The sequence below is a fragment of the Rousettus aegyptiacus genome, unplaced genomic scaffold (assembly GCF_014176215.1).
Source record: "Rousettus aegyptiacus isolate mRouAeg1 unplaced genomic scaffold, mRouAeg1.p scaffold_m13_p_13, whole genome shotgun sequence".
NCBI lineage: Eukaryota > Metazoa > Chordata > Mammalia > Chiroptera > Pteropodidae > Rousettus > Rousettus aegyptiacus.
In genome coordinates this window covers 60092666-60105322 of record NW_023416288.1, presented here as the reverse complement: position 1 = coordinate 60105322, position 12657 = coordinate 60092666, and the positions used below count along the sequence as shown (strand labels likewise).

The 12657-nt window shown below is 41.9% G+C and overlaps 1 protein-coding gene across 2 annotated transcripts in view; it reads right to left on the bottom strand.

Moving 5' to 3' along the window:
- Positions 1 to 12657, bottom strand: part of CHCHD3 (coiled-coil-helix-coiled-coil-helix domain containing 3) — a 250871-nt gene that overhangs the window by 15468 nt on the left and 222746 nt on the right. The gene's annotated exons all lie outside the window — the stretch shown is intronic.

The following is a 12657-nucleotide window of genomic DNA, read 5'->3' as shown; positions in this document are numbered from 1 at the left end:
AAGGAACCTGTCTTATTTTCTTTGTGACCTCCGCTATTGATAAGGATATGTCTTATGAAAGTCATGTGATGAATTATTGAGAATACAAATGGGTATAGAGAAATTTCTTTTTAATTCCCTGAGCTAAATTTTACTAATTATATTTAGAAATCTCAGATTTTAAATTGCTTTCAGTGAATATACAATACCAAACTTAAGTGCTTCTAAACAAGCTTACAATATACACTTAAAACAGAATAAACCAAATAAATTATACAAACAAAAATAAAATATTCTAAAGATGACAGAGGAATTTTGATTATGAGGGCTAAACACACAGAGAGAACACATAATATTATTACTTTTAATCTAGGAATTCGAACTTCTTTTTTCAAATTAGTTTTGCTTAATACAAAAGGCTTCCATTCCAGTTTTTCATACCAGGTTTTTTCTGAAATTTAAATTTTGTTATTGCCATAGTAATCTTGAAATAGCATTATTTTAAATTTAATGGATTCTAAAAAACCCCTAGAGAACACAGGAGAAATATCTCTCATCAATAAGGAAACCCCTGGGTGACGATTTGTCTCCTTATTACTTTCATCCAACACACTAAGCTAATATATATTTTGCTGGAATAGAAACCTGAAATGCAAACTATGTTACTGGTCCCTGAGGGAATTTACTTCCTACTACTCTCTAAAGAAAGCAGACATACAGAAAAAAAAAAAAAATCCCACAAATTTTACATAACATTGCTTTTACTTTCTTATTCATTACCTTACTGCTCTGCCAAATACCTAAGAACAGAATTTAAATCCAATCCCAAGAGTTTCAATTCTCTTTAAGATTTTGAAGTTCAGATGTCTGTGATTTTTTTCTGGACATGGATTTCCTTAATCCCCTACCGTGAACATCAGCATCTAAAAGAAGTCAGCTGTGCTCTGAAGAGTAGACGCACAGACACCACTAACCGGACTGATTATAGCCAAACACACTACTGGGTAAATAGTGAATAAAATATGATTAAGCGTTAGGTCAGGCGAATCCAGCACATGCATGGCTAATGCCTAGAATAGCTCCCGGGAAGGCAGGGTTAGAGACTGCCCTCGACGAGGACCTTCATCTCTCCAATGTAGCGTAGCTTTTACAAAAAGGACGGGGAGAGAAGCCGAGAACAATGCTGACCAGGTAGGTGGCCTTTCCCCATTAACGGAGTGGAGAAGACTGTAAAGAATGAGCATCCACATACTGCATATCTTGAAGAAGGTGGTATTTTTTTTTTCTTTAAATAAATTTCACCTAATACTATGGACTCCTTAGGAAGAATCACATATAGGCATCTACCCTGAGTTGAGCTGTTAAGTATGTGAGTTAAAGTCCATGAGTGCTTTATGATTTTAAATGTGTAGAAATATACTTTTAACACCACAAATCAACACTATTCACGTCTCTGATTTCCTATCTAGCAGTCTGTGGGGTGTGTGTGTGTGTGTGTGTGTGCGCGCGCGCTCGCACACGTATCTGCCCACAGACACCTGAAATTTTGTACATATTTCAACCCGTATTGATGATTAGATGGCAGGAAGGGGAAAAAAGGGGTGGAAATCAGCATAACTGTCTCGCAGTTCCGAGACTGGACTCAGACGTCTTCCTTGGATTAATCTGCAGGGGCAAAGCTCTGCTTCCTGATTGAGGCAGCCCTAATGCACTGTCTTCACTCTGGGAAAATGCTGAATGAGATTATGGTCTAACATTAGAAGGCCATGAAACACAAGCCGGGGCAGCTTCCATTCAGCAGCAGGGTTGCAAAGGCGCTTCCAATATGCATTATGGTAAACCCTCCGTACAATCATTGAGTCAGCAATGGATTTCTATTGACTGCTTTCGTCCCTGCTGATGGAAAAAGCCACTAGCAGGCGAAATAACAAAGTCCGGAATTTCAAGATACCTGAGGAGGAAAATTAAATCTTAGACGCGATAGACATTTAAATAACTTAATTTCTTTGTAAGGAAGTAAGATAAAAAAAGAAATGGTGAATGACATGCGCTAAGAGAAAGATAAAATACAAATTTGGAGAATTCGGAACAATAATGAAGCGATAGAACAGTTATCCAAAAACATATTCGGCAAAAAGGAATTGGCGGAATAAAGTCGGCGCTTGAAACTAGATGCTGATCAGAAACGATTAAGAAAAAATCCAGTTTAGTGGTCACGTGAAACCGCTGGGGTCTTCTGACGGATTCTGCCATGTGCACAGCTGTCGTCCTTCACTTTTGCTTTTTGTACCCTGAGTCTCCGTTCCCTTCCTCTTCCCCCCATCACACAATCACTAGCAGCTGGCCCTCTGCCCTTCCCGCCCTCAGCCCAAGCCGGCTGCCTGCGACAGTATTCGATGGCAGAACTTGAGACCCAAAATTTTGAAAAGAGAACAAAATCAAAAGAGGTGCTCCTAGTACGTATTCTGTAGCCAGCAAAACAATTTTTGCTAATGTTTAATCCTAGCATCCACTTAAAAGGCAGCTAAGAGAATACATCCAAGTATTTTTCTCATGACACTGACAGATCCATCGTAAAAACTTTGGAAAAAGAATAAACACACATGACTAGGTTGTTTCGAACTTTTCAGTGCTTAAAATAACATGGTGATGAACACAGATTATTATTATTATTGTTTCTATTTTCTTGGGATAGCTCCCTATAAATTGAATTAATTGGTCAAAGAGAAATGAAAGCATTTTGGTGAAAATGAAGCTGAGAGAAGCGGTGTTCGGAATCCTCTTCTTAAGACTCTAAAATACGTTCTCACTCGGGCATCTGTTTTGGAGCTACCTGTTGCTTTTGCGGCTGCCTCCCCCCTACTTGAACGTCTTAGAAGCTTTAGTGTGCGTCTGAGCTTTGGATTTCAAGGAAACTACTTACCCATCTTTTCAGTTTGACAAGAATGGCGAGAATAAGGTAATTTCAGAGGAAGAAAAAAATATGGAATTTTAATTAATTTAAAACGATCTATTAATTTAAATTGTTTGATTTAATTAATGAAAAAAAAATATGGAAATAGCTCACTTCATACCACTCTCAGCTCAGGCTAGAGAAGTCACGTAATGACAATTGGGCTGGAGCCACAATTTCTAAAATTCTCTGACACAAAGGTATCATTCATTATAAGAGTAGGTGCATAAGAAAGGATTTTTTCCCCTATATTTGGACGAGTTAAGTATCCTGAGTAGAGAAAGGGGAAAAAAAGAGGGAGAGAGAGAAAGAGAAGAGACAGATAGAGGAGAGCATGGATGGACGGACGGACAGACAGGTATGAGAATGGCTGGCACCAAAAGGAAAATTCTGATTTTTCAGCAGGTTGTGACCATGTGTCTTGCATGGTGGCCTCGTAAAACAATATCTACCGCATTTAAGGCAGGTGCACAACAGAGCCATGCAGTCAAATCTTTAGCTCTAATTCCTATGGCATGATGCAAAGCCTCTAATTTTATTCTACACGCAATGTTTCATTAGATATTAAGCCCAGTGGGTCAGGATTTTTGCCTTTCTTTTACAATACGAAACTAAAGGTACCAAGCACATTACCAATATTTAAAAATATATAATAATAATTCACTCTTTTTTTCTTATCATTTATAATAAAGCCATCACAAAATGCAATATAAAGTATTTCTCAAATGTATCCATTATCTTTTATTAAATTTTTTTCATTTTAAATTTTACCTTAAATTACAATATTCAAATACTATTTCTCAGAATAAAATGTAAACAGCCTCTTTCCGACAATGCAAGGTTGAAAGAAAAACTCAATTTCAAGCTTCTCTGACATTCTTAATAACTGCTAACCGTCTTTATTAATATGTCTGTCTAAGCCGTAATCAAATTTCTGCAATTACATTTTAGAGGCCCACCATCTATAAAAGGTGTCTAGTTTCTTAGTTTTGATTTGTCTTCATATACACTTTGATATAAAATCTTTAAAAATAAAAAAGAAATAAAAACAGAAAACGTTTCTTATATTTGTTTTCTAAAATGGCGAATGCTAGCTATGATGTTGTGTATCATCCCAACACAAACAAAACATGTCAAGAGGCCCCCATCGGAGGAGGGAATGCTGACTTTGACTAGACCTGGTCCAGCGCCTGGCTCGATGAACCAATCAAGCTGATAGCAGACTGTCACCCACAACGATGCTGTACCATTCAACTGGCAGACTCAACCTGGGTGTTGTTAAGAGACAAACTCAGCTTTGGCCTGAGATACGACAGGGTATGCAGAACTCTATACTGCAAAAATATTTTATTAATTAATATTTTAATTTTAATCTACTGTTGACTTGAGAAAAAGATATCATGATCACAGCTCAATAATCTGGATCCACGGGAGGAAGCTCATCTCTAAGGAGGGAGGAGAAAGCATTGCCAGGCTTCCCCTAGATTTTAGGATCCTGAATAAAAGTCTTCCAACCAGGAAAATCCCAGAGGTAGGACCTCTGGTGACCTATCCCAGATAAAATGAACAATACAGTGCGGCACATGCACAGATACACTGTTCTTAGACCAACAGGCCTCACTCACACTAGGTATATGAGCACAAACACGCCAGAATATCAGGTGAACAAAGAGCTTCCCAACTTCGCAATATATTTTTCTTCCTTACTCAGTACTATTGGGTACTTGGCAATGATGGGGCTGGTCAGGGCAAACCTCTGAGAAGAGTTGTAACTTAGTGACATGTGACCACATGACGGCCGGTGGGGGCTGGCTGGCTCTGTCTTCCCGTGGTGCTCAGTGGTCAATAATACGCTCGGACCCCAGTGTCCGGCTTCCCTTCCTGAGCAGGCGGCTCTTACTCTCCTCCTCACAGGGAACCCCTGTGGCACCTTGCCAACCCGACACCTGGGGTGCGGTTCTGCTACATGGGCTCACCCCACCAAGGGTCTGGATGGAGAAAAATGGGGACATCTTCTGCTGTATCTCCAAAGAACAGGGACTTCAACTCTTTGGTTTTGTAAATAATTTCTTAAAATCTGGTGACCTAGAGAGGCTAAAGGCGAGTTAATGTTAGTAAAAAAAAAAATTTTTTTTTCCAGAAAAATTTTCCAAGTAATAACACCTTTGACAAGAAATATTTATTCAGTTGAAAAGATCTGTGAAGTTGGACATCTGGTATGAGGCAGAAAAAAAAAAATCAGTTGGCCGATTTTTATTTTCCACCACATCATGGGATGCTTGACACATTTGGACTATGTGCTGCAAGGTTTATATCCCTAAAAAGAGAGGTAAAAAATTCTTTCTTACACAAAAGATACCTGGAATAAGAGGAAATAATTATACAGAGCTTAAGAACAGAGAATACAATGTCAACATTAAATGTGAAAGGACCCCAAATCAACTTCCAGATCATACTTACTTTAGGACAACAGAATACTCATGAGAAGTTATTTTATGAAGCTCCCACAAAGTCTTCTCATTAGGCGAAATTCTACAGCTAACATATTGCACTTTAGTCCGGGTGAGCCTTAATTTAGAAAGGTATAAGCCATCCTTCTGTCTCTGCCTTTCTTTCTTAATGATGCTTGGAATATTGTTATTGCTAAATAAATGTCAAGTAATGATGCTGTAGTAGAAACGGGTGCTGGTGGGTTAACAACACAGCTCTTTGCATTCACAGAGCCTGAGAGCAGCAGTTTATACAAAGTATCCTGGGTAGAAAAATCACCTGCCACACACACGGCAGTAACAAAATAAAATCACAGCTCCCAGAAGTGGCCCTTGTTTATAAGAATGGAAATATCTAGAGAAGAATTCTCTTTGTCCCTTCAAAAGACCTACAAGGTGAGGAATGAAAAGATGTCCAGGGCCAAACATTAAATTTGACTCTCCAAAGAGTATATCAATGTAGGAATGAGATAAAGTATTTTTAACACACACTAAATTATTTTTATTTGAAATATCTCAATAAGTCTTCAGTGCCAAGAAAAGCATCGTCATCATTATTATTACCATTATTACTGCTAAAAAAAAAAAAGTATAGGGTTTTCTATCACCTGATTCTGTAAAGTAACTAATTACACAACTTAGAAAACATTAATCTTGAGTATACATGATGCATCACCCTTAAATTTTTTACTTTATATATGTATAGCTACATAATATATTGGACTTATGCTGACACAAATTAAGTGATTTTACCCCCTAGGCTTTGTGAGTTATTTCCATTTCCCGTATCCTTACTTTGGACTAAAATCAGCCCGAGGATGGAAAATATGAGGGTTGGATGGTTCATTCATTCTTCCATGTGTTAACTACTCCCACAAGAAATATGATTAAGCCACAGATATTTATTCAGCATTCATTACATGCCATCCACCACAACAGGGGCTGAACACAACGTGGCCCTTGCCTTGGGCCAGATCGCAGTCCAGTGGTGGGAGGTGTGCGCAAGGTCTTATGATGAGATCGGGAAGGAATGAAGTTGCAAACGCAGTGCTCAGCAAACCCAGAGATCTTGTTTTGGATGTGACGGAAACCAAATATACAGTGTTCCAGATAAGAGGATTTCATCACTGGTAAACGGGAAGCGAGGGCCGGCCCCGAGACTCTCTTGAAGTACCAGACTATAGAGACAGAGAGGAGAGACCTCTTTTGACCTTGGGGATTTGCATACACCCATAATCTGGTGACGCTCAGCCTTCTGAACTCCCATTTTCCCTTGGATAAAAGTTGGGTGTTTGTGTTCAGGACACTTGCTAACACAGGCTTCGTTGGGAGGGGTGGGAGTAACTGTACATAGAAAAAGCTTATAACGTTTTTGAGTCAAATAGAGAATCCATAAGGAAATAATCAGAGGCTAGAAGGCCAGTTTCAGCTCTACCAACAGTAAATGCACGTTGAGAGACACTCCCCATTGCTAAAGTCTTGGGAGGAGGGCACAGGTGCTAACTTTCAATGGGTGATGCCCAAATTACTCTCAGCCTTCATGGTTTTCCCCATTCAGGAGTGCCTTCTGTAACCACTAGATTGCTTTATTACTCGATATGGCCAAGGAGAAAAAAAAAAACCAGATGATCTGTCCCTGGATAAATGCCCATATTTGGAGGCAAGAGGGAAACGGGAGGAGCTGGGATGAGATGGGCAACGTGGAAGGATACTGGGAAGCAAAAGAACTTAAGAGAATGAGAGGGGAATCCTGGAAGAAAAGGGAAGGCATGGGCTGGATTAATTCCGTGGGAAGAAAAGCAGAGGGACTGGCTGCACGCGCCAGGCTGTGGAACTAAAGCAAACGGCAGCGGTTGTTTTCAGAGGTAACTTTTACCCTGAGACCTAGAGGGGGCACTGCTCCCTTCCTCACCCATCCTTCCTGCGGAAAGTCCTCGAGTTCGGAAAAGGAAAAATGGACATACAGCCAGTGTGGTTGTCCCTAGTAGAGCCAAGGGGCAGGGGACATGAGTCCTGGCAATGCGGCAGGTTTTCCTGACAGAGGATCCTTGCAACGGACCTCAGACCTTCCGAGCAAATTTAATGGAACACTGAACACCACCTCCCACACTGAACACAACCTTCAAAATTACTCATTTCATAGGCCCTATTGTATCGTTTTCATCAATGGAATCTAGCTGTTGTGATAGCAGAGAGCCACAGAATCTTCCAGGTGAACATTACGGTGCCAGCAGCCTGTGCAGAAATATGGTTGAGCACACACGTTCATGTCAAGCTCCTATTTTTAGGTCCTTCTACGTTTTCAAAATGAATTGCCATTGGAATGCGTATTTCATGCTCCTCAGCCGAGGGGTGATTTCGGGGTGAGACGTTTGGTGAAACTCCATTTGAGTCACCCAAGCACAGAAATACACACCATACCCCTTACTCTTCCCTGCTGTGATCGAATTTGTGAGAGCGCTTTTAATACCAGAGAGGTCAAGAAAAGCTTAATTTTAAACATTTCAAAACTGTCACATATCTCCAAGAGGACTGTGACACATCCTAAAAAACTAGGTTAAGACCAAATACGAGTGCGCAGTGAAAGAGTGTGTTATATCCCTTTTGGTAAACTCTTCTTCCCACTACATTTCGAGAGCAAGCTCCAAACACGAGATACGCACAGGAAGAAATGTGTCTGGCTCCCTTTACTGTAAGAATTGCAAATGCATTTATTTTAGTGATGGGTAAAAGAAAAACTTATCCATACGGATTCGCCCTCTGTGTCACAGTGCTAAAAATGATGGTGGCGGGGAGCAGTGGCTGGGGAGGGGGGTGGGGTCAAGCCTTTTGTGTCCCATCCCTTTGATGGCTCCAAGGGCAGGTTCTTAGACACCGCCAGTGGGGGAGGGAAATCCCGAAATGAGCGCCACGGGCCAGGCCAGCAAAGCTCCGGGGACGCAGGGCTGCCAGGCGGAAAGCGCCACGCGGACATCGCAGTCGCGGCCGCGGCGTACACCCCGTGAAAGGGGCAGTTAAGGGTGTGTGGACACGGCAGGAGGGGGAAAAACACGCACTGGCGGAGGTCGCCGGTGGCACAGGGAAAGGAGATGCGGCTTTAAACGACCCCGAAGGAAGGGTGGGACTGCAGAGACAGACAGGGCCCAGGCTCGGTGGAGCGGCCGCGTTCAGGGACCTCGGGCTGGAGGGCGGGTGTGCGCAGCCCTCCCGTAAGAGACTGCCGGTCCCCGGCCTTTCCGAATGAGGCTGAAATTATAAAGGTGCCACCTCGGAAAGGATGACTTGATGCGAAGAAACCAGGGGCGTGGAAGTGGGAACTCTCGAGGCCGGGAGGGGCAGTACGGCTCTGAAAACCGGGAGGAGTGGAGGCGCTGGCAAGCCAAACTGACGAAAAAGAGGAACGACAGCGAGGCCCGCGGGTTTAAAGGATGGAAGCGCTCGAGTAACTCGGGAGCCCCAAGTGGAAACGGCCTACCACGACGAGCAGCGTGGAGCCGGAGCTCAGCGCGGGCTGGGCTGCGATCGCAGATGGGGAACCCCCGCGACACAAGTCCCGGAGTGCCCAGAGGGCGGGGGGTGGGGGGGGCAGCTGAGCCTTGGGGGCCGGCCTCATGTGGTACAGTGGCAGGGAGGAAGACGCACCAGTCAGAGAGCCGCGAGTGGAGAGAAGAGCCAGCAGAAGAGCCAGCATAAAGCAGCCTCGCAAGGCTGGGGAAATCAGAATTTCGTGAAAGAGAAGACTGCCCGAAAGGATGGAGACTGATGAAAGGCCACGGAATTTGATGCCTAGCAATACAGAAATGCAGGCGGTGGAGTAGGTCGGTTCAATGTCCTTTATTGAGCGCCTATTATATAGGAGAGAGAGAGAGAGAGAGAGAGAGAGAGAGAGTGTGTGTGTGTGTGTGTGTGTGTGTAGGACAGAGAGAGAGACATACATCTCATAAGAGCAACTGGCAATGGGAAAATACAGAAGGGAAGGGAGGATTCTGTCTGGCTGGAGGTAACTGGAAAAGGTCTTACGTGAGATGAAAGAATGGCGGCCGGGTCTGCAAGGACGGGAGGGACTTGGGCAGCTAGAGTGGGACAGAAGGGCACTCCAGACAGCAGAGGGAACGAAGCAACAGCGACGGAAGAAGGGAGAAGGAAAGGCTGGAGCTAGAGGCAGTGACATCACTGACCGACTTTTTTTTTTTAAAGATTCATACGGGGATTCACATTCAGATCAGAAAACCATTCTACAAGTAGACGGAGGAATTCTTTTAAAGCATAGTCACGAGTAGAGGTGTGCTCAGAAGCTGAGTAAATGGGGAAGCTTTTCAACAGACTTTTAAAGAAAGGCAAGAAGGGGCAGAAAGTGGGCATGGTCCATGCTAGACATGATGTGATTAAGGAGGAATACAGATTTCTCGGTTAAAGCAGAAAGTCCACTGTGAAGAATCTAAAAAATGAGGCTGGTGAGATGCAGGAGGCGTGGAAGGAAACTGTTTGGTGGGAAACCACCAAAGCTAGACGAGGCATCTGACAGTAATGGGAATTCTGGGCAAAAAGAAAAAAAAAAAAAAGTAGCACGTGAAAAAAGAGAGATTCTCCTCCGGCCATGACCACAAGTTGTACTTGCCATCACGGCACAGGCTTCTAGGTGAAAAGTAAGTGTATTTAAGGCCGGGACATATTTATGCATTTACCGTAGGTCTTGCTCTTGGTTCGAGCTCCCTCCTTGCTCTCCAAAGCAGACGTATGCTGAAATTAACGGCTCATTATTGGTTAATGGAAAATGGAGAAAGCTTGACATAAAATACACGTGAAAAATAGGAGTTTATGGATGTTGATCAACTATAATTATTCTGCATAAGCTCATCATACACTCAAGTTCAATTTTAAATCATGTCATATACATATGTTGATATATGTTTAAAATATATCTAAAAATTCACAACTGGTAACAGCGGTTGGTTCTAAGGAAGGGACTTGGATAGGAGGTCATGGACTTAAGAAGGAGATTTACTTTTGCATATTATATTTAAATTGTTTACAATGGGCATATTTTGCTTATCAGGAAGTAATTCATTGGAAAGATTACAATGCCATATTATTTACATGTATTTTATACACCCTGAGAAATTCTATTAGAAAGTCTGTTCTCCTCCACCAGTTCCCTAGGCACCAAAACCCGAAATTTCTGTGGGTTTTGTGGCACAAACAGAAGACACTGAAAACTTAAGAGAACACTGGGACACCAAATATGAAATCTCACATGCAAACTCTACAAAAAGATAAAAATGTAAATTGGGAGGTAATGCAAGATGCTCTCAAATATGTCAGCCTTCAGCACAAGCCGTTCTGATTTAATATCTTGGTAACTGAGGAAAAAAGACAAAATGCCCAATTATTTTAAGTCACAGGGCAAACCACTGGGAGTCAAATGCACCATGAGGTTTGAAAAGCCTGAAACTTTCTCCATCCACGAAATTCCTGTCCGTCAGGGAAGGCCGTCCTTGCTCTCTCCCTCCTCGCTCCCTCTCCTAATTGTTCATAATTCCCCGAAACTCAGGTTTTTGCCCTGCTGTTCTTCTGTGGTTCCTGGTAAAGCGATTCTTCCCTCTTTGAAGCTTCTCCTATTGCTTTGCACATGACTAAATGGGTTTTTCAGTGGCTTGTCATCGCCGTGTGATCTTAGGTTTCTTTAGCTTCGATTTTCCATAAAATACACAGATAGTCCTCTTACCCACCGGAAGCCAGAGACTAGACCTGATGGTTCTCTTATATTCGTTCTAAGACCACTAGGCTAAATATCAACTGGCCTTGTTTAATTCATTTGATTTCCATTTTCTTATCCAAACAAGAGTTCTCCTCCCCTATTTTTTCACTAACAGTAATACTGGTAGCTCATCATCATGCACTGAATTTTGGCCTTTTTGCTCTTACTTAACACTCTATATTCAAGAAGTCATTAAGAGCGTTAGGCTGTTAGGTCTGCCTTTGAAGGGTATCGCTTCCAACCCTTCCTCAGTTTCCCCTGTCACCACCCTAGGCTACCCTATCAGTTCATATTATCAGTCTTATTATCAGCCTCCAAAGAGTCTCTTGCCCTCAGCTGCCTCCTTTTCAACCTCACCTACATGATCCCACTAAACTCACACCCTGTGAAATGCCCGCTTTTTCTAGGAGTCAGGCAGGATCCTTCCTTCTCTCTTTCTACCTCCTGTAACTAATTTTACTTCCGAAATATTTCTCATGTCCCTTGCCTCCTGACAAACTTCTACCTGTGGTGCCGGGAGAAAGAGAAGTCACGGAGACTTCTGTTAAACCACTCTTTAGCTGTCTGGCCTCAAAAGGCAAGGACATCTGTAAGGCTGTTTTCAAACACAATCTAATACGAACCAGGAGAAAAGCCAGAGAGCACAACTACTCATATGCCTAAAGTCCGCTTCCCAAGACACGTTCTAAAGTCATAAACTCATTCTCTGACTTTACTTCATTCTCGTGGGTAAGGGTGCTGTCCAGGATGGCGGTAAGTTTCCATAGGAACTAAATTCATTTCAATGGGTTTGAACAAGGAGGCTTTCAAAAAAAATGTTCGAGCAACATGATTTTGTACATAGTGCCACCTTGCATCTTTGAAGCTCTGGATATTGTAAATAATAACCTCGTAATACTCTGAAAAGTCCCTGGAAATGAGAAGAAAGTCTCTCTACATTTGGGAAATTGATATAGTTAAGGTAACTGATAGGGAAAAAATAACTTAGAAGGTGACTGCTAACTTAGAATCTGTTTCACCTCTAGCTTTTAAGCACAACTAACTAATCACATATGCTAACACCACTTGCCAATTTTTGGGAGATGAGTACATTATAAATCAAGTAGCTAATATTTCCCTACCTAATAACACATAAGTGAAGGATACACCTAATGAAAAAATATAAAAAATATAGCTAATGAAAATAAAAAGTTTTTATGGTATGTATAATCATGTCAAACTACACATGTGTCTACAGAACAACCATGCAATTACTCTTTAATTTGAAACTTCTAATGTTTCTTCTTTTGCTTTTTTTTTTTTTGTTCTGTTCAACTATAGTATTCAGTACTGATGCCATAAGAAGGTATTAAATTCCGATACACCATATAATCACGAACCCTTGTGTTACATAAATGGATTTAAGCATTTTGCATAGGACAGGCAAGATTTAGCAAATTGTTTTCACAGTCCAGGCTGCTGCTAAGACCAAAATGAAC